Raw genomic sequence first — 23,390 nt, 5'->3', positions numbered from 1 at the left:
CAGAATGATAATAAAAATACTGTATTACACATTTACAAGATTCATTCGATTTAAGAATAAAGCTTTTAAGAATATAGTCAGATATTGTAGCAGGATAGGTTAGAGATGATACCATAAGAGAAATTAAACACATTTCATCTATAAATGAGGCAATGGAGGGAAGATGAAGATGATTAGCATGTTGTTCACACCTACCCTTGGGAGAACAGTATGTGATATTGTCAGCAGGACTCCTTTGGGCGCCAGAAGTGTTGGAAGACCCTGGCTTACTCGGATGAGAACTATGATATGGGACCGAGATGAGTAAAGGTTTGCAGAAATGGGAGCACAGCAGAGACATGAATGGCATAATTTTTACAGAGACCCTTTGTGTTGTTTAGAGTTGCAGGTGATGATGGTGATCTTAGAAGTGAAATGAACTTACTTTTCAATGATCCATTATGGTTAGGAAACTGAACTGGGAGAGACAAGTTTAGATTCAGGATTTATGGCTAATTGTGATTAAAACTGAATTCATCAAATACTGGTATATTTTCAGTAGTTGCTATACAAAATAAGGAATTCAGCTTCATGAAGATTAAAAATTTGCCAAAGATGTCCAGGATCATCATATTACAGCAGCACCTTTAACATTTTATAAATATAAAACCAATAAGATTTTGTTAAATAAATTTTGTATTCTTTTTAAGAAATTCTGCAATATTAACAACACTACTATACTAGCTATACTTTGCAGATGATATAACTTACTTTAAAACTTCGGAGAACTTGTGGCCTCACTTCATCAAGGTGTGTCAGTACTAAAGCAACACAAAACCACAAAAAAAGTCAGACAGTGAAAGGAAAGGCTTCCCAAACTATTCTGCAAGTCAAAGATATTATTATAGGAACTGAAACTACAGTACAGTAAAATAAAATTATTTATTCACATAAATAAAATATTTTGTCATAAATTAAATTTACAGTAAATTTCCTGGCATTATGACTCATATTTACAATAATATTCAGAATAAATTTAAACAACACACAGTAAAAAAAAAAATAAAAAAAAAGTAGTAAAGTATTCCACTTGTTTTCAGTCTTGTTGCTCTTCAAAGATGAAAACATATAAAAGTCTTTTACATGTGAGTTTTAAAAGAACAAAATGTACTGATTTACTGTAATCATAATACTAACTTTCCCTACTACGATGAGCATTAAAGTTTTCTATAACTTCAAGTACATTTTCTATCTGCTTCACTCATAACTTTGCAGACAAGTGTGTGAAGTAGATCTGACCCATCCAGAAGGGAAGGAAGATTATGCACCGAGACCCCAATTCTGTAAATATAAAAGTTACAGTCATAACTACCGCATGAAAATTATTATTCTTATATTTTATTGATAGTACTTCATTGATTAGTACTCAAATATAAATTTTCCCAGGTACAAGAAACTATGTTATTCTATTCTTTACTCAGCCCGAGAAGAACCCTAAAAGAGTTCAGAGGTCTGGTTAAACAAATCATTTATAACTAACTAAATCTTACACTTACTACAGTATATGAAATTTATAAATACGTTATACATTTCTGGATGTAAAATGAATGAGAAAAATTAAAAGTGAGCAAAACACAAAGTTATTAACTGCTATACAGGTACATTTATTTTTTGCAAGAGTAAATAAGTGCACCTGAATTTTTAAAATCCACTGGGATCATTTCAGTCAGCATTACCACTGAGACAGGTAATATTGGCTACCTGCTGGGATACAACAGCTTGGTGGAGAAGACCCTTCACCCATAATACTGTCACATATTTAAATTCTATGTGGCAATCCTGTCATCTGATGGATTGAGATTAAAACACATACTCATTTCTGTGTGGGCAGTCAAATATTTATTTTGTCAATAGAGTTTGTTTGCTTTCAGCAGCATTACCCTAAAAAGTTAAGGAAGGATTTTTTCATAAATTTCACCAAAACATAATCCTTGTTATAAACTACTAACTAGATTTTTGGAGAGTAGGAATGCAACTTACAAGGCAAAGAGACCTTCTGGATGGTGGAGTGTTCAGCCTTCATTGAGGTTTGTCATCTCCAGTTGCTCTTTTTTAATATCTTTTTTCCCTTTTCCCTCCCTCCTCCCATTTTATATTCTCTCATGTCAACAAAACATTTCATCCTTATGGCAATTTAGGTCCTTAAGCTTTTCTTAGTTTATCTTGGGATATTCTTGACATACATGGATGCTCTAACTAGCTATCATAACCCTTTTTCTTTTCATCTGATATATATCTGATCAGGTAATGCATTAATTACTGGTACATTACCTCAAAGATTCAGGAAATGTACTAATAATCTGTCATATTATGGATTGCTTTTCTCTATTTTTAATATGATTACAGAAACTCTAAGGTGATCCATTTAGTCAGAAGTACCACCTTAGGGGAAATATCTATCTAGTAACTGGTGACAGTGACCTTACTTTTAAGAAAAAATGTTGGTTTCTAATTTACTAAGATGAGACAGCCTGTTTTCTTAAAAAAAATCTGACTGAAAACATCTAGCAAACATTACACTGAAATTGGCAATTTTAGACTTTTTTTTATACCTTTTCTATCTATAAAGTATGGAATCCCATACATTATATTTTCCCCTGATCCTTACAACCTTTTGTTTTTCTGTTTTTAGGCTGAGGTTTGATAAAGAATATTTGGTTGTCTGCCCTACTAGCATTCACGTTAAAAAAATATGCATGGCAATCAATACCTACATTCAATGCAGTTATAATGTGCTACACAGAGTGTGGAACAATGATAGTCAAACAGTCACTTACTAAACCACATAACTAAACTGAAAATAAAATATCCCATGTTTTGAGCAATCTTATTTAATAATAATTACTTGACAATGATTGTCAGTTTACTGAGGTTCCAAAGGAATAATGTCAATAAATATGGTCAACAATAAGCAAGCTCATTACAAGAATGCCTTTCCCAATTGGGTTGACAATAATATATTCTGCTGACTACCCTTCATATCTGAGTAGTAACAGGCAACAATGACAGCAACCAAAATTTTGTTAATAATTAGGATCAGTGAGTTATGTTTGCTAACTGCCTTCACTGACTACAAAAGCATTGTCTTCCTCTTGTTAATTCTAGTTATTAATGAGGTGAGAATATATCTATACATAATCAAAATCAGCAACATTCAAATGACACAATCCTAAAAAGGCCATCAAAATATAAAGTAAGCTTCCATACAACAGAAGGATCATATGTGAAAAAAGGGATTTTGACAAAGGAAAATCTATTTCTGAGGAAGGTCCTGTGCCACCCGGTGAAATTCCATTACAGCACGAATTTCTAGGTATAAAATGCTAGATATACCAGAGAAAAAGAGCTTTCAGGAAAGCTGGGGTTACTACCCCAGTCAAGCGTCTTCTAGGAAGACATCGGTATAAGGAAGGGTGAGTGAAATACCACTACCACGGAAACATACTCGAAAGATCTCTCCTTATCAAAACCCCGAACAGAGCGGTGAGCCGTTACAGCCCCTACACTCAACACCGCCAGGACGGCGACACCAGCGCCACCTACCTCATTCCATGCTAGCACTAACCCCAGACTTGGCATGTGCAAGAAAAAGGGGGGGGGAGCCATAGGTGAGTCAGGGAGGGTCACCGGGTGACACGGGACCTTCTCAGAAATAGATTTTTCCTTTGTCAAAATCCCTTTTCTGAGTCCAGTCCCGTGTCAGCCGGTGAAATAGTGACAGAGAATCATGCCAAGGCTGCAAACTACGAGGAAACTGGGTAATCTGAAGAAAAAAACATAAATCACGAAAGCAGTTTTAATGAGGGAATCTCTTACATGTGAGAAAAACACTAAACCTAAGGTACATCAAAGACTTAAGACTAGAAAGACAAGGGGAGGTCCCCAGCACGACGGGGAAGGGTTCCCCAAAACCACTCAACGTCATTAAAGTACAAAACTAAACGAAATTGGATAGGTACAATGGTGTACACAATTCAAATGGCACATACAATCTTAAAACTACACACGCAAACTTAAACTAAACACATAAGAGATCAACCAAACAGTAATTAAAACATACAGTGCATATACACACATCTGGGGTACATGGTGCAAATAAAAACCGCCCAGTACCCCACAAGCAAACACTATGGTAACATGTCAGATTACAGTTTCCAGTCAACAGAGACAAATCATATCAATATGAGGAGCAAGGCAGTGAGGCATAATCAACCAGGAGGACAAGCAGAGAAGCAAATGAGGCAGGCGGGCGGGGGGGGAAAGGAGGAAAAGGATATAATTGGTTAAGGTGGGGAGATGACACTTCCCACAGCTATGGTAGAAAATTTCAGGGCTTCGAGCGATTTTAAATAGTGGCGTTTAAACACTAGAGGTGATTTCCAACCCGTATATTTAGTCAACTCTGAGAAATCCATATTATGAAAGTAATTAATGGAAGTAGCAACTGCTCGAATATCATGAACCTTAGGAACTGAATCTGGGTTGGCTTGTTTAATAAAATACAGAATTTGTTGTCTTATACCATTCAGTGATAGAGTACCACCTTTCTCCCTGATAAAAAGAGGACCCGACTTACTCTGTGGAGTTCTTAAAAGGTAAGATTTAAGTGTATGAACTGGACATAAAGACTGGTCTTGTGGAAGGGCACCACCTTCCAAGGAGACCACCTGTCTTGTGGGTCTTCGTTTTTGGCTAAGAATTTAGGATCAGGGGAAAGGAGGACCTCTCCGGAAGGGAGGAAGTTCACAAAATGATCACCCCTAGTGAGAGCTGACAGCTCTGAGATTCTAGCACCTGAGGCCAAGCTAATCAGAAATAAGGTTTTTCTTAACAGATCCTGATAAGAGCATTGAAAGTTATCTATCTCTGATGCTAACTTAAGGACGTCATTGAGAAACCACGAACGGAATGTGGGCGTGCTACGGGTCTCAGACGAGCGCATGCTCTGGGGATGGATGAAAAATAGGAATCTGTAAGGTCGATTTTAAAGCCGTATAGAAATACTTTCTTCAGGGCTGACTTGGTTGTGGTAATAGTGGCTGGAGCAAGGCCTTTTTCAAACAGTGATCTAAAGAAAGAGACTCCTAAATTAGTCGTCATAACCTTTGGCTTCAGATGCTTTTAGGAAGGAGGCTAATTTTTTGACTGCTGAATCATATTGTCTAAGAGTAGAATCTCTTTATCTGACTCAAGAAATAGAGTGTTGACAGGGTCAATGTTTGCTCCTTTTTGGGCTGCGAATTTTATAAAGTCCATAAAGCTAGGGCATTCTGAATTCTTGAGGAAGCTGACACAGTCTTGGTTTGTACTGTCTGGGTCAGTATGGGCTTGGGAATCCGAAGACTCCATAGTCCCAGTTCCTGAAGAAGAGGGAACCAATTGCTCTTCGGCCAGTAGGGGCTACTAGGGCTAGTTGACCTTTGAATGTCCTGAGTTTGTGTAATACTTTCAACAGTAAATTTATTGGAGGAATAGGTAAATTTTCTCCCATTTGTTCCAATCTATTGTCATTGCATCCGTGGCGTATGCCTGAGGGTCCAGGTTGGGGGCCACATAACAGGGAGCTTGAAGTTGCTTTCTGTCGCGAACAGATCCACTTGGAGACCAGGAACCTGGCGGCAAATCCATTCGAAAGATTCCGTGTCCAGGGACCACCCCGTCTCCAACGGAGTCGTTCTGGACAGGGAATCCGCCACCACGCCCGCACCCCGCCAAGGTGGGTGGCTGACAGGTGCCAGCCGTGCTTGTTCGCCAGGGAGAAGATAGCAACCATTACTTGGTTTACTCGACCTGATTTGGAGCCGCCCCTGTTGATGCAATGAACTACCACTGCGCTGTCCAATACCAACCTGATATGAATCCGGTTGGGGGGGCGGATTTTCTTTAAAGTCAGAAAAACCGCCATAGCTTCCAGGGTGTTTATATGGAACTGCTGAAACATTGTGGACCACGTTCCCTGTACTTTTTGTTTTGGGGAATATCCCCGCTTAGGGAAGCGTCTGTGTGGACAACTAGTGCCGGAGGGGGAAACTGAAGCGGAACTGACTTGAGAGGCCCTTGACTGAGGTCCAAGGCCGCAGTCTTGTTTTTTTCAAGATTCGAGGGATGGAGGAGACCTTGTCTCTGAGCTTGACATTGGCTCGACTCCGCCACACTCTGTTTATGTCTTTGAGTTTCGCTTTTAAGAGCAGGTCTGTCACTGAGGCAAATTGAAGGAACCCAAGGACCCTTTTTTCTTGTGATCGGCGGGATGCCGATTGATTTTTGAGAAATTTTCTGGTGAGAGATGCTATCTTCTTTCTCTTGGGAGGTGGGAGGGATAACGTGTGAGCAGACAAATCCCACTGCAGGCCCAGCCACTGAAACCGGGACTCGGAGTCAGGCGGGACTTTTGTCTGTTCAGTTGAAAACCTAACGATTCTAGGAAGTTGATGACTATGGTCGTAGCCTTCTGACACTCCAGAACTGTTGGTGCCCAAATTATCCAATCGTCCAGGTATGCTGCTAGGGATATCCTCGGGACCGGAGTTGTTGAACTACCGTGTCCGCCAGCTTGGTGAATACCCTGGGCGCAATGTTTAGGCCGAAGGGCATGACCTTGAACGAGTAGGCTTGATTCCCGAGTCTGAAACCGAGGAACTGAGAGAAGTTCTGCGCAATCGGGACGTGATAGTAAGCGCCTGAAAGATCGATGGAGGTGGTGACGGCTCCACGCGAAGTAGAGTCCGCACCTGAGCTATTGTAAGCATGCGAAATTTGTCGCATTTTATGTAGAGATTTAGACGCGACAGATCCAGGATCACTCTTTGCTGATCTGAGTCTTTTTGGGAACTGTGAATAACCTGCCTTGAAATTTTAGGTGCCTTACTTTCTTTATTGCTCGTTTGTTGAGCAATTCTGCCACATAATCCCGTAGGATTGACGAGGGTGGTTGGTAAAACTTGTTCGGAGGAGGAGGTTCCTTGATCCAACTCCAACCCAGACCTTTGGACACTATACTGTGTGCCCAAGGGCTGAAGGTCCATTGGTCCCTGAACCAATAGAGGCGACCACCTACCTGTGTTTTCTCAGTGGGAGGGAGTGGGTTTGTTCCCTCTACCACGTCCAGGTTTTCCTCTTGGGGTGGTGTTCGCCTTCCCTCTGTGAGAGGCCCTGCCTCTTCCCCCCCTTGCAATTCTGTTAAGGCCGTGAAAGTAACCCCGGCCCTCGTAGGTGGGGTTGTAAGCTGGTGAAGTAACATACGAGGGCGCAGCAAGGGTATGAGCTGGTTGGACCAGCACATATTGTTGGGGGAGAGCTTTTGAAGTGGAGGGCTGTGCCGCTGCCGAGACTGGGACGGCTTGAACTACCGTCTGCTGGTGGGGCCTTTTATGTCTCCTAAAACGCTTGCCTCCTCTCGTCTGGGGACCGCCAGATTCAGGGGTCTTGCGTTTGTAGGTAGGGATGCCCCAGCGAGAGCGCAGACTCTGGTTGGCCCTTGTAGCCTCCGACATAACGTTCGTAACCTCTTCTTCTGGGAAGAGGTTAGGTCCCCAGATCGAGCTCTTTACTGAGCTTGTTAGGCTCATGGACGGATAGAAGCATTTGTGAAGAAACTTCCTACATTCCAGTCTGGCCATGATGAATTCAAACAGGTCAGACTGAAAGCCAGCTAACAGGGACTTAGCTAAGACCTGGAAAAAGGGCTCGTCTGCGCAGGAGATGGCAGTGGCTTCTGTGAGGCAGACGGAGTTCAGGGACCGGGCTAGCTTAGTCCGGGCATCAAACTCCGCCTTTAGCAAAGATTCCGGCAGCTTGGGGAGTTCTCACTAAACTGTGAGGAAGCACAGAGGGGGTCCAACTTCCGACCGTGAAGGTGGACGGAGCATCCAACCAGAACTCATCACTTCCGGGAACACCAGGGAGGTGGGGTCTGTTTCCTTAGCTGTGGTAACGGATTACCGTCAAAGCACGCTCGGGCGTAGCCAGGGCGACTTTGTTTAAACAGGGAGTCGGTAAGTTGTCTCCCAGGGCAAACATAGTAAAGCTGCCCTTGAAAGGAGTCAACTTTGTGTTGTCTGCCTGCCACTCCGTCAGGGTGCGCAGGAGAGACGACTGAGCTTGGTCCCTGGGGATGATGACAGTCTCCCTGGGAACCTTATCCGAACGTATCCAAGCTTCCTCTGTCAACCTTACGAAACCTGGATACGGGGCAAAAGATCGGGCGGGAAGAACTCCAACTCCTCCAACCGCCTCGCACCAAGACCTTCAATAGTTAGTTTGCCATCATGTTGGATGGCCCGGAGGGCGAAACGCCAAGGGTTGCCAGGATCGAAGGGCGGGAGTTCCGCCGTATCAGGAATGACATACTGGGGTTCAGCTGGGGGTGGGTTCTTCATTCCCGCCAGCATGTTGTCATAAGCGGCAAACTTCTCCGAGACCTTACTGTCGTATGTGGCAAACTTTTCGGACATTTGATTAAACTTGTCATTAAAGTCCTCGGAGAACCTTTGGAACATTTCTTTCGCAAAGGTCTCAGCGTCAAAGGCAGGGTTGGCGAGGAGGCTTGATCTTGATGCCCTCTTACTCGCGCTTTGCCGGAGGAACTAGACTTGCTCCCGGAGGCTACAGGTGCTGAGACCTTAGCCTTCAACGGGGAAAGGCGATGCTTTCTTGGAGGACGAGGACTTATAGCCCTTCGCCTTCCATGAAGTCTTCAACTTCAACTTGGGGATAGCTGATGGAGCCCTATCACCCAAGGAGGAAGACTTCCCAAAACCTGAGAAAGAAGACAATGAAGAAGCTGGGGAATCGAAAAGGGCGCCCGCCCCAACTACCTCACTTACCTCGCTACTTACCCCCTGGTCCTGTTCAATAGCCATTGGTTCGAGGTCTAAGTTCAAGGCGGCGACGTCCTCTGATACTTCTGAATAAAGAATATCCACTTGGGGTGGCTGGGTCGCATCCCGGATCTGCTGGATGATGGGGGTGGCAAGATCTTCTGGCACTGCGGCCGCCACTGCGTGCGCCGGGTAGAGCAGGTCCCTCAACCTCGCGTCGAGGACGTAGGGGCTTCCCCGACGGAACATTCCTTCCAAACCCAGCCACCCAGGCCCGGAGAGATTCCAAGGCCGACTTCTTAGAGGATTCGTCCGCCTGAAAGAAAGCCAAGAATTAGCTAAGGGTGAAAAAACAGTCCGGAAACCACACAAACAAAATTCAAAATGAGGAGCATAAAACGGAGGAAGACTGTCACTTACCGACTCATCCTGGATGGTTACGCACAACGCCAAACAAACCTCACAACCATCGGGTGCCAGACTACCAGGTCGCTCAAGTCGGACCGCACAACCAGCGTGGTCCGCACACTACGTGACCATAGGGTTGTTGCAGTGACGCAGTACACCCCGCTCCTCACAGCGAACAGTCTGTAAGTGGAAAACGAACATGAACCTACCACTCTAAGCGATCTAAGGCTGGAAAGGCCGGAATTTCAACTGCAGCCGGAATACTCCGGTGGAGAAGAAATACCTTTTAATAAACTAGGCCAATAAGCTCTAAAATACACCGAGTGGCAGGCAAAACTACAGACCCCGGAATACTCGGGGAATGGAAGGAGTGAGACAACAGGAACTCACCGCCGCCGGATTGCCTGTAAAAATAACGGCGGAACCCCGGCGTAGAACCGACTCATGTATAAAACTAAGGAGAGTACTCCGAGGATAACAAACATATGTATATTAAAATACGTATATCATAAAAAACATAAACTAGTGATGGTAAACAGAAATACTCCGAGACCGGAGGGATCCGCTCCTCTTATATAAATAAATAAATCCTTCTTCACTACTACCCCGCCAGAGAAACAAGGTGGGCCAGATGCTCGTATCTTTAACGAAACCGCAAAAATAATAACCCAGCCGAGTAACCCGACGGGCGGAGGAAAGCGGGATAAAGTGTTCAACACGTTCGAGCTACGAGTGAACGAATCATTAACCCAACACAGCGATGCGAGGGACTGGATGGGAGGGAGCGAATCCCTCTACCAAATAGAGAAGTCCCTGAACTCGGAGAAAACGCCATCTAGCGTCACCCGCACGAGTAGAGCAAAGCTGGGGGGGGGAGTGGGTGGAGTAGGGGAGAAAGGTAGGCTACGAAACAGGAGACGGGGGAAAACTATAACCCGCTCAACTGCACTACACCACTCCAAGAATGAACTGGGAACTGTGATAGGAGGGTGGCCTACTACTAGGAAAGGGGAGCGACCAAGCCTCGATGCCCGACTCCTGCCTAGGCACAGCCTAATAGGGACCTAACCTAACATAGGTTAGAAAAAAGGGCAGGAGTGCGGGGAGGAGGAACCAAACAAGGAGAGAAATTTTGTGCCGAGAACCAACCGGGAACGAGGAGAGGGGGCAAGAAGGCGAACAGCCTAGAGGAGACACATCCAAAGAACTCTATTCTCCCTTAAGGGAAGGAAGAGAACTAAGGGGCTCACTCTGCCCACCAAAAAACGACCCCGGAGGAAACAGCAACAAAATTCTCTCAACCTGATGGACTTCCACGCCGAGGGCAAGGGGATGGAAGCAATAACCTACTCCACTCAAAAACCATCACACCAAAATATGAAATAAAAATGTGCTCAATAGGGTGCGTAGCCTACCCCGAGGCAACGGTTAGATCTAAGGCTGCCGCCACCACGAGGAGGTAAACATAAAAAAAAAAAAAAAAAAAAAATAACGAACCGAGAGCACTATCGCCAAGAAAAAATAATAATAGCCTAACACAGACTAAAATAAAAGGGAACCCAACCTGGAGGGGGGGAACCTGGACGGGGCATCACCTCAAAAGGGCCTATAGGCCAATATATTTAGAAGTGCTAAATTATCAAAAGGGGGGTGCCACCGCAGGAAACCCGCCAGGAGGAGAACCAGGGGCAAAATTTATATATAACTATAACGACAATGAGACAACTCCAACAGCAGGAAACTGATGGGGTCGCCTCGTGGTCGACATGGTTGGCGGGGACGCCTGTGGGCGCCATACTAAGATCTCAAAATATATATATAAAATGAGACCAAAACAGCCAAATAACAAACGAAAAAACCCCTATAACATAGTACTTAACTTGGAGATAGTAAAGCTGCTCGATGACATGATGAAAATAGGGAAAAATCCACAAAAAGGCACGAGCACACAAAACGAAAGATGATTATCACGTGCTAGAAAATGGAATGAGGTAGGTGGCGCTGGTGTCGCCGTCCTGGCGGGTGTTGAGTGTAGGGGCTGTAACGGCTCACCGCTCTGTTCCGGAGGTTTTGATAAGGAGAGATCTTTCGAGTATGTTTCCGTGGTAGTGGTATTTCACTCACCCTTCCTTATACCGACGTCTTCCTAGAAGACGCCGACTGGGGGTAGTAACCCCAGCTTTCCTGAAAAGCTCTTTTTCTCTGGTATATCTAGCATTTTATACCTAGAAATTCGTGCTGTAATGGAATTTCACCGGCTGACACGGGACTGGACTCAGAAAAGATAATTAATAATAAATAGATGGAAAAAAATAAGCACCAAATAAATATTTAGATTAAAAATGGCAAATGCACATTAGAAATCTAAATTTATGGTGTATGAGGCTTTAAAAGCATTACAGCCTTTCAAAACTTACGAGCATCAGCATCAATAATACTGCTTGAATGACCATTCCAAATAATACACTATATACGATTTAGCTATCACACTCCAAGGTTGACTTCACTATGTAATTATTTATGTCCTCTATTTTTTTCCATTCTAGTGTGCGAAGTTTTTATGAATTTATTCTGGCTTGTAAAGGGTTTTACTTCATACTGCACATCTGAATAATAACCTATGTGGTTCAGTTTCCATATAGTGGTGTTCTGAGTGTTTTTAGGGGCTTTACTATCCAAAATATTCATGCGAAGGCCACGGATGAGTTGATTGGTAGAGAGCAACAACTTTTCTCTTACATCATAACATCATTTAAATATAATTTTATTCTATTACCCTTACACACTTCATAATAGTGAAAATGCAGTGAAAGTGAATGAAAATATAAAATGAAATGTACTAGGATTAATGCTGCCTTACAGTTAGTGTAGGCATCATCAGTTTTCAAATTTTATCACAACCATGTTAGCTCAAAGATTACTGTCATTATATTTACAACCATTCAAGAACAGTTTAAATTATCATGCAGCAGTACATTAATGGCTAGGCCATTTATTTTTGTCTTAACTTTTGACTATTCACTCTCTTAATATATTTCCTTACAGTTTTATTTTTTGTACATTTTCTAGACTGCTTGTTAGCAAGTATGACTGAATAGTGGAGAGGTGAATGCACAAGACATTACTACTTAAATCACAGATGCAACTAAGCATAATAACTGAAATTAAAAAGGGTATGCAAAACTTTAAATAAAAAAAAGTTGAAGAGGATGTTGAAGCGTAGACTATGGACTGGAGACTAATCTATTAGTCTCCTAACAATGATTTATTAGTCCACAGACAAAAGACTAATAAATCAGGGAGGGGGCAGGTAAGACTTTGACCTCAGCCAGTCATGTAAAAATACTCAATAACTGAAACAGAAATTAGAAATTTAAAGCTTTAGTTCTTGTGCAATTCTGCAAAAGGATTCACAGCAAAGCATGTGAGAAAGCCTTACCTGTGATCAGTAACTCTGTCCTGTGGATAATTATAAGTTCTGATCTTCTCTGAACGTGCTTTGGTCCCAACCTAAAATAAAAATTCAGAATTATGCTGTATCGTGAATGACAATCAATGTCTAAACAAGGATATAATTTCTTTTAAGTTTTATACTCTGATACTACTAAGGATTCAATTCTGTAGTTTCAAAATAAAATGAATTTTTCTCTACATTTTTTTGCTTATAATAGCTCATTTCTTATACATGTTTGGTTCCTGATGCTATTTTGATGTAGGCTTAGTAACTCTCATGCCTTGCCATGTATTGAAGACCAGTTCACTCATTCAAGCAAAGGGCACGCACACTGTCTGGTTGAGGTACATAATAATAATAATAATAATAATAATAATAATAATAATAATAATAATAATAATAATAATAATAATAATAATAATAATAATAATAATATAGGTGCTGTGGCAGAGTGGTCTACCTCATCGATGGACTGGTTAAGCAACAATGAGGCTGGTCAGTCGTTGGATGGGTGACCTCTCTCTTCAGCGTTGATTTCTTGGGAAAGGATCTTTACCACAATTTCCCCAGTCTACTCAGCTGTAAATGAGTACCTATTCTTGGTGGAGTAAGATCCAGCTATGGGTTAAATAGCAAAACTCGGCAATGATGGAAAGAAAAGAAAGATTAAATGACAATGACGTAAATGGAATCTCTGGCGACAGAGGATCTTCGTCCGGCAACCAGGTATACAGCACAATGAGCGGAGAGGATGGTCAGGTGCTTGGAGGCCATCATCGAGAGACAGAGTCAAACCAGAAGAAGAAGAAATGGACTAGAGAAGAAAATAAGGAAATATGAAAATGCTACATCGGAAGAAACCCAACAGAAAAAGGATACGAAAGATTGGTCAACATCTGGAATGAGAGAAATAACACCACTCAAACAGAACAGAGGCTGGCAGACCAAGTTAGAAATAAAAAGACAAAGAACTGGCTATCCACAACAGAAAGAGAGGAACTGGAGAGAGAAATAACACCCAGCAACGAAGGACACGAAGACGAGCTAAGAGAAAATACCACCGAAGACAACAGGAATGATAAGCTACCAAACAATGGCACACAAGGAAATGCCAAAGATGTAACAGAGAGGTTGAATGGGTGGAAAAGATCAGACAATGGATGAAGCCAGATACAAAAGAACAAAGATCCTCCATGAAAGAAACTAAGGGATAAAACAAATGAAGTTAATGAAATAATGAGACTATTAGACACCACCAGTATCACAGAAACAAATAACCTAGCATGTGCAGAAGCAAGACTAATAGTAGAACTCATCGCAACCAACCCAACAGAAACCAAAACAGCAACCGCCTTGGAAAAGGCATCGGAAAAGCAAATGATGATGATGAGATCTGACTTGAGTAAACTGAAAGAGATGGCAGAAAAGACGGTAAGAAGCAAGAAAACAAAGGAGGAACTAAACGAGAAATACAGAGTACAGGAGAAGGGACTAAACAACACAATAGGAAACATAAAACAGAGGGCTGAAGCCAGAGCACGTAAGATCCAATGGTACATGAACAGGAATAAAGGATACCAGAAGAAACTTTTCAAGTATACCTTAGTTTTACAAGACCACTGAGCTGATTAACAACTCTTTCAGAACCAAACAGAAAAGACTATACAGCCAACTAAGAGGGGAAGACACCCACCAGGAAATTCCTGAAGCTGAACCAAGTAAGAGACTGGGAAAACATATGGAGCAATCCAGTATCACACAACAAATGTGCAACATGGCTCCAAGAAGTCAAGGCAGAAGAAATGGAGAGAATAAAACAAAGATTCACCAAGATCATGACAGACAGTCAGACACCAACTGAAGAAAAAGCCCAACTGGAATGCCCAAATCCCGATGAAGTCCATGGATACTGGCTCAAAACTTCAAGGCTCTACACCCATGCACAGAAGAACAACTTTCAGCATTGTATCACAAACCACCATGCGCCCAAATGGAGAACATCCTTAGTACAGAAAGATAACAACAAGGGAAATATAGCAAGTAACAACAGGCTTATTACCTGCCTACCAATAATGTGGAAGTTACTAACAGGTCTCATCAGTGAAAGGCTATACAACTACCTAGAGGATACAAACACCATCCTCCACCAACAGAAGGGCTGCAGAAGGAAGTGTAGGGGCACAAAAGACCAGCTCCTGATAGACAAAATGGTAATGAAGAATAGTAAGAGAAGGAGAACCAACCTAAGCATGGCATGGACTGACTACAAGAATGCGTTCGACATGATGCCACACACGTGACTAATAGAATGCTTGAAAATATATGGGGTTGAGGAAAACACAATCAGCTTCCTAAAAAATACAATGCATAACTGGAATACAGTACTTACAAGCTCTGGGATAAGACTAGCAGAGGTTAACTTCAGGAGAGGCATCTTTCAGGCTCTCACTGTCCCCACTTCTCTTCATAGTAGCCACAATTCCCATAACAAAAGTACTGCAGAAGATAGATGCTAGGTACCAACTCAGAAAGGAGGAAACAGAATTAACCATCTGATGTTCATGGACGACATCAAGCTGTATGGTAAGAGCATCAAGGAAATATGTACCCTATTCCAGACTGTAAGGATTGTATCTGAGGACATCAGGATGGAGTTTGGAATAGAAAAATGCACCTTGGTCAACATACAAAAAGGCAAAGTGACAAGGACTAAAGGGATAAAGCTACCCGACAGGAATAGCATCAAACACATAGATGAGACAGAATACAAATACCTGGGAATAATAGAAGTAGAGGATATAAAACACCAAGAGATGAGGATTACGATCAGGAAAGAATATATGCAGAGATTTATGTCGATACTCAAGTTAAAACTCAAACGCCGCAAACATGATAAAAGTCATACACACATGGGCAGTACCAGTAATCAGATACAGTGTGGGAGTACTGGAGTGGATGAAGGCTGAACTCTGCAGCACAGACCAGGAAACGCATGACAGTACACAAAGCACTATACCCAAGAGCAAATACAGACAGACTATACATAACACAAAAGGAAGAAGAGAGAGGTCTACTAAGCATAGAGGACTGCGTCAACATTAAGAGCAGAGCACTGGGGCAATATCTGAAAACCAGTGAAGACGAGTGGCTAAGGAGTGCATGGGAAGAAGGACTGATAAAAGTAGACGAAGACCCAGAAATATACAGACAGGAGGATGAAAAACAGAACAGAGGAATGGCACAGCAAACCAATGCACGGACAGTACATGAGACAGACTAAAGAACTGGCCAGCAAGGAAACATGGCAATGGCTACAGAGGGGAGAAACTCAAGAAGGAAACAGAAGGAATGCTAACAGTGGCACAAGATCAGGCCCTAATAACCAGATACACCCAAAGAACAACTGATGGAAATAACATCTAACCTGTATGCAGGAAGTGCAATGTGAGAGACGAGACCATAAACCACATAGCAAGGGAATGTCCAGAGCTTGCACAGAACCAGTGAAAAAAAAGGCATGATTCAGTAGCAAAAGCCCTCTACTGGAGACTGTGCAAGAAACACCACCTAGCTTGCAGTAATAAGTGGTACGAACACCAAGCTGAGGGAGTGATAGAAAACAATCAGGCATAGATCCTCTGGGACTATGGTATCAGAACAGATAGGGTGATGTGCCAATAAACCAGATGCTGACTGACAAAATCAAGAAAAAAGTACCACTCACTGATGTCGCAGTACCATGGGATACCAGAGTAAATGAGAAAGAAAGAGAAAAAACTGATAAGTATCAAGACCTGAAAATAGAAATTAGAAGGATATGGGATATGCCAGGGGAAATTGTGCCCATAACCATAGAACACTAGACACGATCCCAAAATCCCTGAAAAGGAACCTGGTAAAACTAGATGTCAAGTAGCTCCAGGACTCAAGCAGAAGAGCGTGCTACTAGTTAGTTATAAATGATTTGTTTAACCAGACCTCTGAACTCTTTTAGGTTCTTCTCGGCTGGGAAAAGAATGGGGGAAAGAGTACATAAAAAATTAAGTAGTTAACTAAATAAATAAATAATAAAAAAAAAAAAATCAAGGAGGGGAATTACAAAAAAAAAAAAAAAAAGGGGAAGATTATATTTTACTTATCAATTTAATTTTGTTTAGAAGAGAATGATGTTATTAACTGAAAAGTTATTACCTTCTGCTAGAATATCCTTTATTGATTTATTTTGTAAATAAGTCTTTCTTTCATGATGCCATCTGGGACAGTCAATCAAGATGTGTTTGATTGTTACTGGGATGTTACATCTTTCACAAGTTATTGGGTTTGTGTGTGGAGTTGACATCAGATGACCATGTGTGAGTCTGGAGTGTCCTATTCTGAGTCTTGTTAAAATAACCTCATTGATTCTTTTGCTTTTGGGTAGAAGAATGCCATTTTTAACTTCGTTCTTAATTTGTTTTAGTTTGTTTTGTGGGGGTATATTTGTCCAATCATTTTGCCAATCCCTATAAATTAAGGGTTTAACTGATGCTAGCCAGTCTGATATGGGTGCTTTCATAGTAGTTGGGGGATTGTACAAGCCAATTTTGCAGCTTTATCTGCTTTCTCATTACCCTCAATGCCTACATGGGCTGGGATCCAACAAATTTGAATTTGAAGGCCGTTTGTAATTAACTGATGTATTTCCCGTTGTATATTTTGGACAAGGTGATTATTTAAATGATCTTATTGCTTCAATTGCACTTCTTGAGTCGCTTAATATGAGTGCTGAAGGAATTCCTTTTTTTGTTATAATCTTGAGAGCCAATTGTATGGCTGTTAATTCTGCTGTAAATACTGATGATATTAGAGGAAGGCCCATTTGGATAGTTTTATCACTTGAATAGGCTGATGAGCCCACTCCACCTTCATTTTTGGATCCATCTGTGTAGATTATGAAGGGATTACCCTTCCGTCTTATGTGTTCCATGGCATGTTGATGGTACATTTCTGTGTTGGACATATATTTCTTTGAAAGATATGATAAATATGTGCATAGTTTTTGCCCTTTTTTAGTGTCCATGGTGTGACCGGATTTATTTCTTGGGTAAATTTGGGTATCATGTTATGTAAATTCAATAGATGATTAGTTTTTTTAGTAAATGAGTTTTGATTTGGGTTATTATTTGTATTTTGATTGAGAAATTTATTTGATGCAGGAGATGTGCCTGCTTGAAGGATAAGCCTCTTCTTAAAGTAATTAGATCTCTGTAATATTTTAGAGGCAGCTGGCCTGCCTCTGCTAGGATAGACACAGTTGGAGATGAGCGGAAGGCTCCTGTACATATACGTCTCTCTCGTGATGTAATGCATCTAGAGATTTTAAAGTTGTTTCTGAGGCAGTTGAATAAATTGGACAGCTATAATTTATAACTGATAGTACTGTTGCATTGTATAACATTAACATTGTGTCTCGTCCTGCACCCCATTTGGTGTGTGAGATTTTCTTTAATAAAGTAAGGGCTTTAGATCCTTTGGCTTTGATATATTTGACATGATCTTTCCAATTTAAATGTTGGTCAAAAATTATACCCAAATATTTAACACTATTGCACATGTTTATCTCTTCATTATAAAGATATAACTTAATGGTTTGTTGTTTCAACCATCTTTTGTCTTTGTAGAAGACAATGCCATTTGTTTTATTTACCGACAACTTGAAGCCTACGGAATTGGTCCAAGTGGTTATATTTTTTGTTGCTATATTAAGTATTCTTTGAGCATGTCTCAAAGAATAACTTGAATAATAAATTACAAAATCATCCACATACAAACTATTTTGTACACCCTCAGGCAGGTTCATAGTAATGTCATCTATTGCCAGGGCAAATAAGATGCAGCTCAAAACACTGCCTTGGGGGATACCCTCCTCTTGTACGTAGCAATTTGAATATGTATTTTCTATGCGTACTTGAAATGTACGATTTGTTAGAAAATTATTGATAAATATTGGAAGGTGACCTCGAATATTGGACCTGTGGAGTTTGTGCATAATATTGTATCTCCATGTGGTATCATATGCTTTTTCTATATCAAAGAAAATAGCCACTGTCAGCTTTTTTTTTTTTCAAATCCTTTTTAATATGATCTTCTATTTGAGTTAACGGGTCTAGTGTAGATCTACCAGCTATTGATCCCGATTGGGTAGGTGATAAAATTGAGTGTTTTGTTATGACACTTGTTAATCTCAAACTAACCATTTTCTCCAACAGTTTGCACAAGCAACTTGTTAGAGATATTGGCCTATAATTAGTGGGGTTGCTAGGGTCTTTTCCTGGTTTACTGATGGGTATGATTATTGCATGTCTCCATTTAGTTGGGAAGACATGCGTTAGCCATATGCTATTATATAATTTTAATAAGAATTCTTTAGCTAGTGTGGCTAAATTCTGGATCATTTCAAAAGAAATCATATCATGCCCCGCAGCTGATGATTGACATGATTTTAGGGCAAAATTAAGTTCGTTCATATTGAATTGTTGGTTATAATCAAGGTCCTCATCAGTTTCAAAATTAAGTGTATGATTTATTTTTGTTCTAATTCTTTTGAAGTGTTCATCTAAATTAGAATAAGCACTAATATCTTCTATATGTTTGGCTAATATATTTGAAATATCTTGTAGGTTATGATTTAGTTTGCCATTATATAGTATTGGGCTTCTAGGTGGTCTTACATGTTTACCATTGATTTTACGGATTTTGTGCCATTTTCCTTAATTGAAGTATTTGGTGACAATTCCGATATATAATTTTTACGACTGAGCTTTTTCGAATATTATTGTTTTTCGAAATTTTGCATTATATTTATTGAAAAGTGGTTTAATGTGATCAATAGTTATACTTATAACTATTATCTTGTTTAGTTTGTTTATATTACAAGGGCCTTTATTAAGGGTGTTTAATCTGGACTTTAGTCTACTCAAATTACGTGCCAGTGTGTGTTTGGTTCGATTTAAGAGAGATAAATTATTAGACCACCATGGAACGGGGATATATTAGGGGTTGAAGAAGTTTTGGGGATGCATTTATCTGCAGCACTGATTACAAAACTGGAAAAGAAATCATTTGTGACATTATTGTTTTGATTTAATGGGAAGGGAGGGATATTTCTAGTTTGTAAATTGTATTTATCCCAGTCAGCTTTCAGTAAATTATATTTTATGGGAAATGATTGTTTTTGGTTGTTCAAATAATTCAAAACAATTGGAAAGTGATCACTAGTATATGAGTCGTCTAGGACATTCCATTCCAGTCTCTCAACTAATTCCAGTGAGCATAATGAAATATCTATTGAGGAGAAGGTTAAATGAGTTTTTGAGAAGTACGTTGGTGAATCACTTTCATTCAGGCAATGTAAATTCTGAACATTTATGCAATTCTCAATGTTTGAGCCGGCCAAGTTACTAGCATGTGCGCTGTCCCACAATGGGTTATGGGCATTAAAGTCGCCTACTATTAGTAGGGGCCATTTACATTATTTACTATTTGTGCTAAATCACTAAAGTTTGAGTTAAAATTTGGCTGATTATATAGATTTATTATAGAGATAATTTGATTGTCTGGCATATGCAATTTGATTGCAGTTATCTGATATGACAGTGATGTAATATTTAGGGTTCATAAGTTGAATCGTTATGAACATATATAGCTGTTCTAGCTTGCCATCCACTATTGGTGAGTGGCAAGCTAATTTATAGTTTCTAAAGTCCTTAGGAGTTGTACCAATATGCTGTAGACATATGCAAACTGGTTTATGTTGCTTTAGTATTCTCTGGATTTCACCTAGCCAAGCCGAGTAGAAAATCCATTCATGTTCCACTGAATTATTTTATTGGTCATTGTTTGGGGGATTGGCGTTAGATTTTGTAAGTTAATTGATGATTTAGCTACATCCCGTAACATTTTAAGGAGTTTGTGTTGCTTTGTGGTTTCTTTTTGCAGCTAGGTTTGATTGCTGAATATTTGATGCATTGATCGGTTCTTCTTCATATTTCCTTATTAGAAATCTATTTGAGTTTTGATCATGTTTTTCTTTAGTTTTAAGGATTCTGAGCATAGTTCGCCATCTTGATGGAATGTTAAAGGGCATTTTCGGAACCTAGTAAAGTTATTTATGAAATTTCAGGTTACATTTTCATTTTTGTTAGGTAAACGATTGTATGCGTAATGATAAAACACTCTTGACATCCGCAAGATAAATCATGTTCCGAGTGTTGAAGGAATGGTTCTAATCTCTGGGTCCCATCTATGCTCCCATTACTGGATGTTGTAATATTTTTGTTAGGAATTTCTGGTATAGGCATACTGGATCTCCGATGTGCTGGTACAAAATTTTGATTTGAATTTTTAGGTTTATTATTATTACTATTCTTTGGTCTTGTTGAGGGTTGATTTGATGTGGTTGTAATTTGATTAATTTTATGGGTTTTTGGTTCTTCAGTGGGATGTTTAACTGAAAGTTTCTGCATTGATTTCGGTGATGAGAGTGCAGAAGAGTTAGTTGATTTATCCATATTTGGGGAATCGTTATTTATATTTGTCTTGGATTGTGGAACACTATGGATTTCCACTTGTGATGCAGTTAATGTAATCTGTTTCTGATTAATGGGTGAGACTGGGATTTTGCTAGATCGATCTATGAATGGAATGTTAGGTTTTTTTCCCTTAGGGGGAGTTCTATCAATTACTTTCCTTTTTTTATTATGGTTATTTTTGTCAATTAAGTTTTCTGTGGATGATGTTAATGCATTATGAGTTTCCAGATCTGGATTATTAACCTCTGTTGATTTTTCCATATCATTGGAATTCGTTTCTGAACGATTAACTTCGCTTGTTACTGGGGAGGCCTGTTGCAACTGTACTCTTGGGCTTTTATGAATAGTAGAGGAGGGGGAGAGGTGTCACACATCTATTCTGTGTTGAGATTCTTTATGTTTATTATGAGTTGTTACAATATTTGAATATGAATGGAGTTTTGCTGGGTCATTGATTCCTCTCACCTTCAGTTCGAGTTTGGCTTCGTTAACGGGCATACCAGTTCTGTCCATTAACATTTGTAATTCTGTATAATATTGATAAAATATACAGTCTTTAGATTTAGCATGATGATTTAATTTGCAATTTACACATTTGAAGGTTTTGCATTTCCAATTTGTTGTGTGGTTTTCAGAACATACAGCGCATATAGCATTATTTCTACATCTTTTGGTTGAATGGCCATATTTTTGACAGTTAGAGCATTGGAGAGGTTTAGGGACAAAGGGGCGAACCTCTCTATTCAGTCCCAGAATTTTTATTTTTCGTGGTAGTTCCCGGTTTGTAAATTTTATTTTGACTATTTTAATATGTTTATTTGCATCCCTTCTACTTGGGACAGCATATAATTCAAGTCATGTATGTTATTGTATCTTAGTTTAAGGAGTCAATTAAGATTTGTTTTGATGGTAGCTCTTTTCATCATTGTCTGGGAGCATTACTGTGCCTTGTGTATAATTAAGTGTTTCATGGCTGGTTACTGTTACTTTTATTTCATTTATGTTGGTTATTTGTAGAAAAGTTGTTGATTGGGCTTTGGTTGTTGTTTGTATTAGCCATTCATTGTTTTTGATGTGTCTACATTCCATGTCTTGTGTGGGGTGTATATTTAATAATCTGTTCTCTAAAATGGCTGGTGAGATCTGTTTTTCTGCTTTTAATATTAAAAATCTGGACCAATTGTCTGGTCCAAAAATATGTTCAAAATGAACTAGTGTTGGATTTAGTCGATAGTTATTTCTTTTTAATTTTTTCACATTCATCGGTGATGAGCTGTCTTGTGTTGATGGGGTTTTAGGGGGATTACTTGTTTCCATTTTAGAGTTATTGTCCTTAATGTATGGTTCCAGTGTTACAATACTGGAGTTTACCAATTTGTTATTATTTGTTTCTTTTTCTTTTTGACTTTCTAGACTCTTCGAGTCTTTAGTGATTGATATTTTACTTGGAACAGGATGTTCCGTTGTAGCATTTCTATCTATGTTAAGGAGATTCGGGAGTGACGTTCCATTAGTCATCGACTGTGCCAGAATTTTACCATCATGGGGTCCAGGGGTACTAATATCCTCAAGACTACTTTGCATAAAAGATATATATATATAAAAAAAAAAATTAATAAATCTTGAAAAGATATCATTGGCTTTTTATGAAGTTGGATGTTCCACTAATGGCACAAGTGGGAACTGACTCCCAAATGTCCGCGTCCCTACCCTACCCCAAAAGGGGGATGGCACATCATGATTAGTATGGCCCAAGTGTAAGCAAAACCCGCTTGCTAGGATTGAGTGTATTGTAATAATACAGTCATCCCCATCCTAATCACAATATGGGCTAACCGGACAGAAAGCCGAGAGTCCCATTCCTAGAACCAGGCCCCCCTGGAATCCGTGGTCCAGCTCCACAGAATAGTTCCGCCTGAAAAACCAGGTCCGAACATTATCAGGTAGATGATGGTTCTACCACAGTTCCCACTATTTAGCTTCAGATTCAACTTCACTCCATGCCATGATATGTTTTCCTATTTATTAATTTTGGTAATTTTGAAAAAGTGGAAAAATCCACGAAATTATTCCTAAAGCGTATTTATATATATGTGGGAC

At 40.1% G+C, this 23,390-nt stretch overlaps 2 pseudogenes; both read right to left on the bottom strand.

Moving 5' to 3' along the window:
* Window positions 1-23,390, bottom strand: part of LOC136835047 (peptide chain release factor 1-like, mitochondrial) — a 258,457-nt pseudogene that overhangs the window by 166,234 nt on the left and 68,833 nt on the right.
* LOC136834658 (peptide chain release factor 1-like, mitochondrial) overlaps window positions 793-23,390 on the bottom strand; it is an 82,431-nt pseudogene continuing 59,833 nt past the window's right edge.

This window comes from Macrobrachium rosenbergii, chromosome 54 (assembly GCF_040412425.1).
Source record: "Macrobrachium rosenbergii isolate ZJJX-2024 chromosome 54, ASM4041242v1, whole genome shotgun sequence".
Lineage (NCBI taxonomy): Eukaryota > Metazoa > Arthropoda > Malacostraca > Decapoda > Palaemonidae > Macrobrachium > Macrobrachium rosenbergii.
Note: the sequence above shows the minus strand (reverse complement) of the source record. Positions and strands in the feature narration are given on the sequence as shown.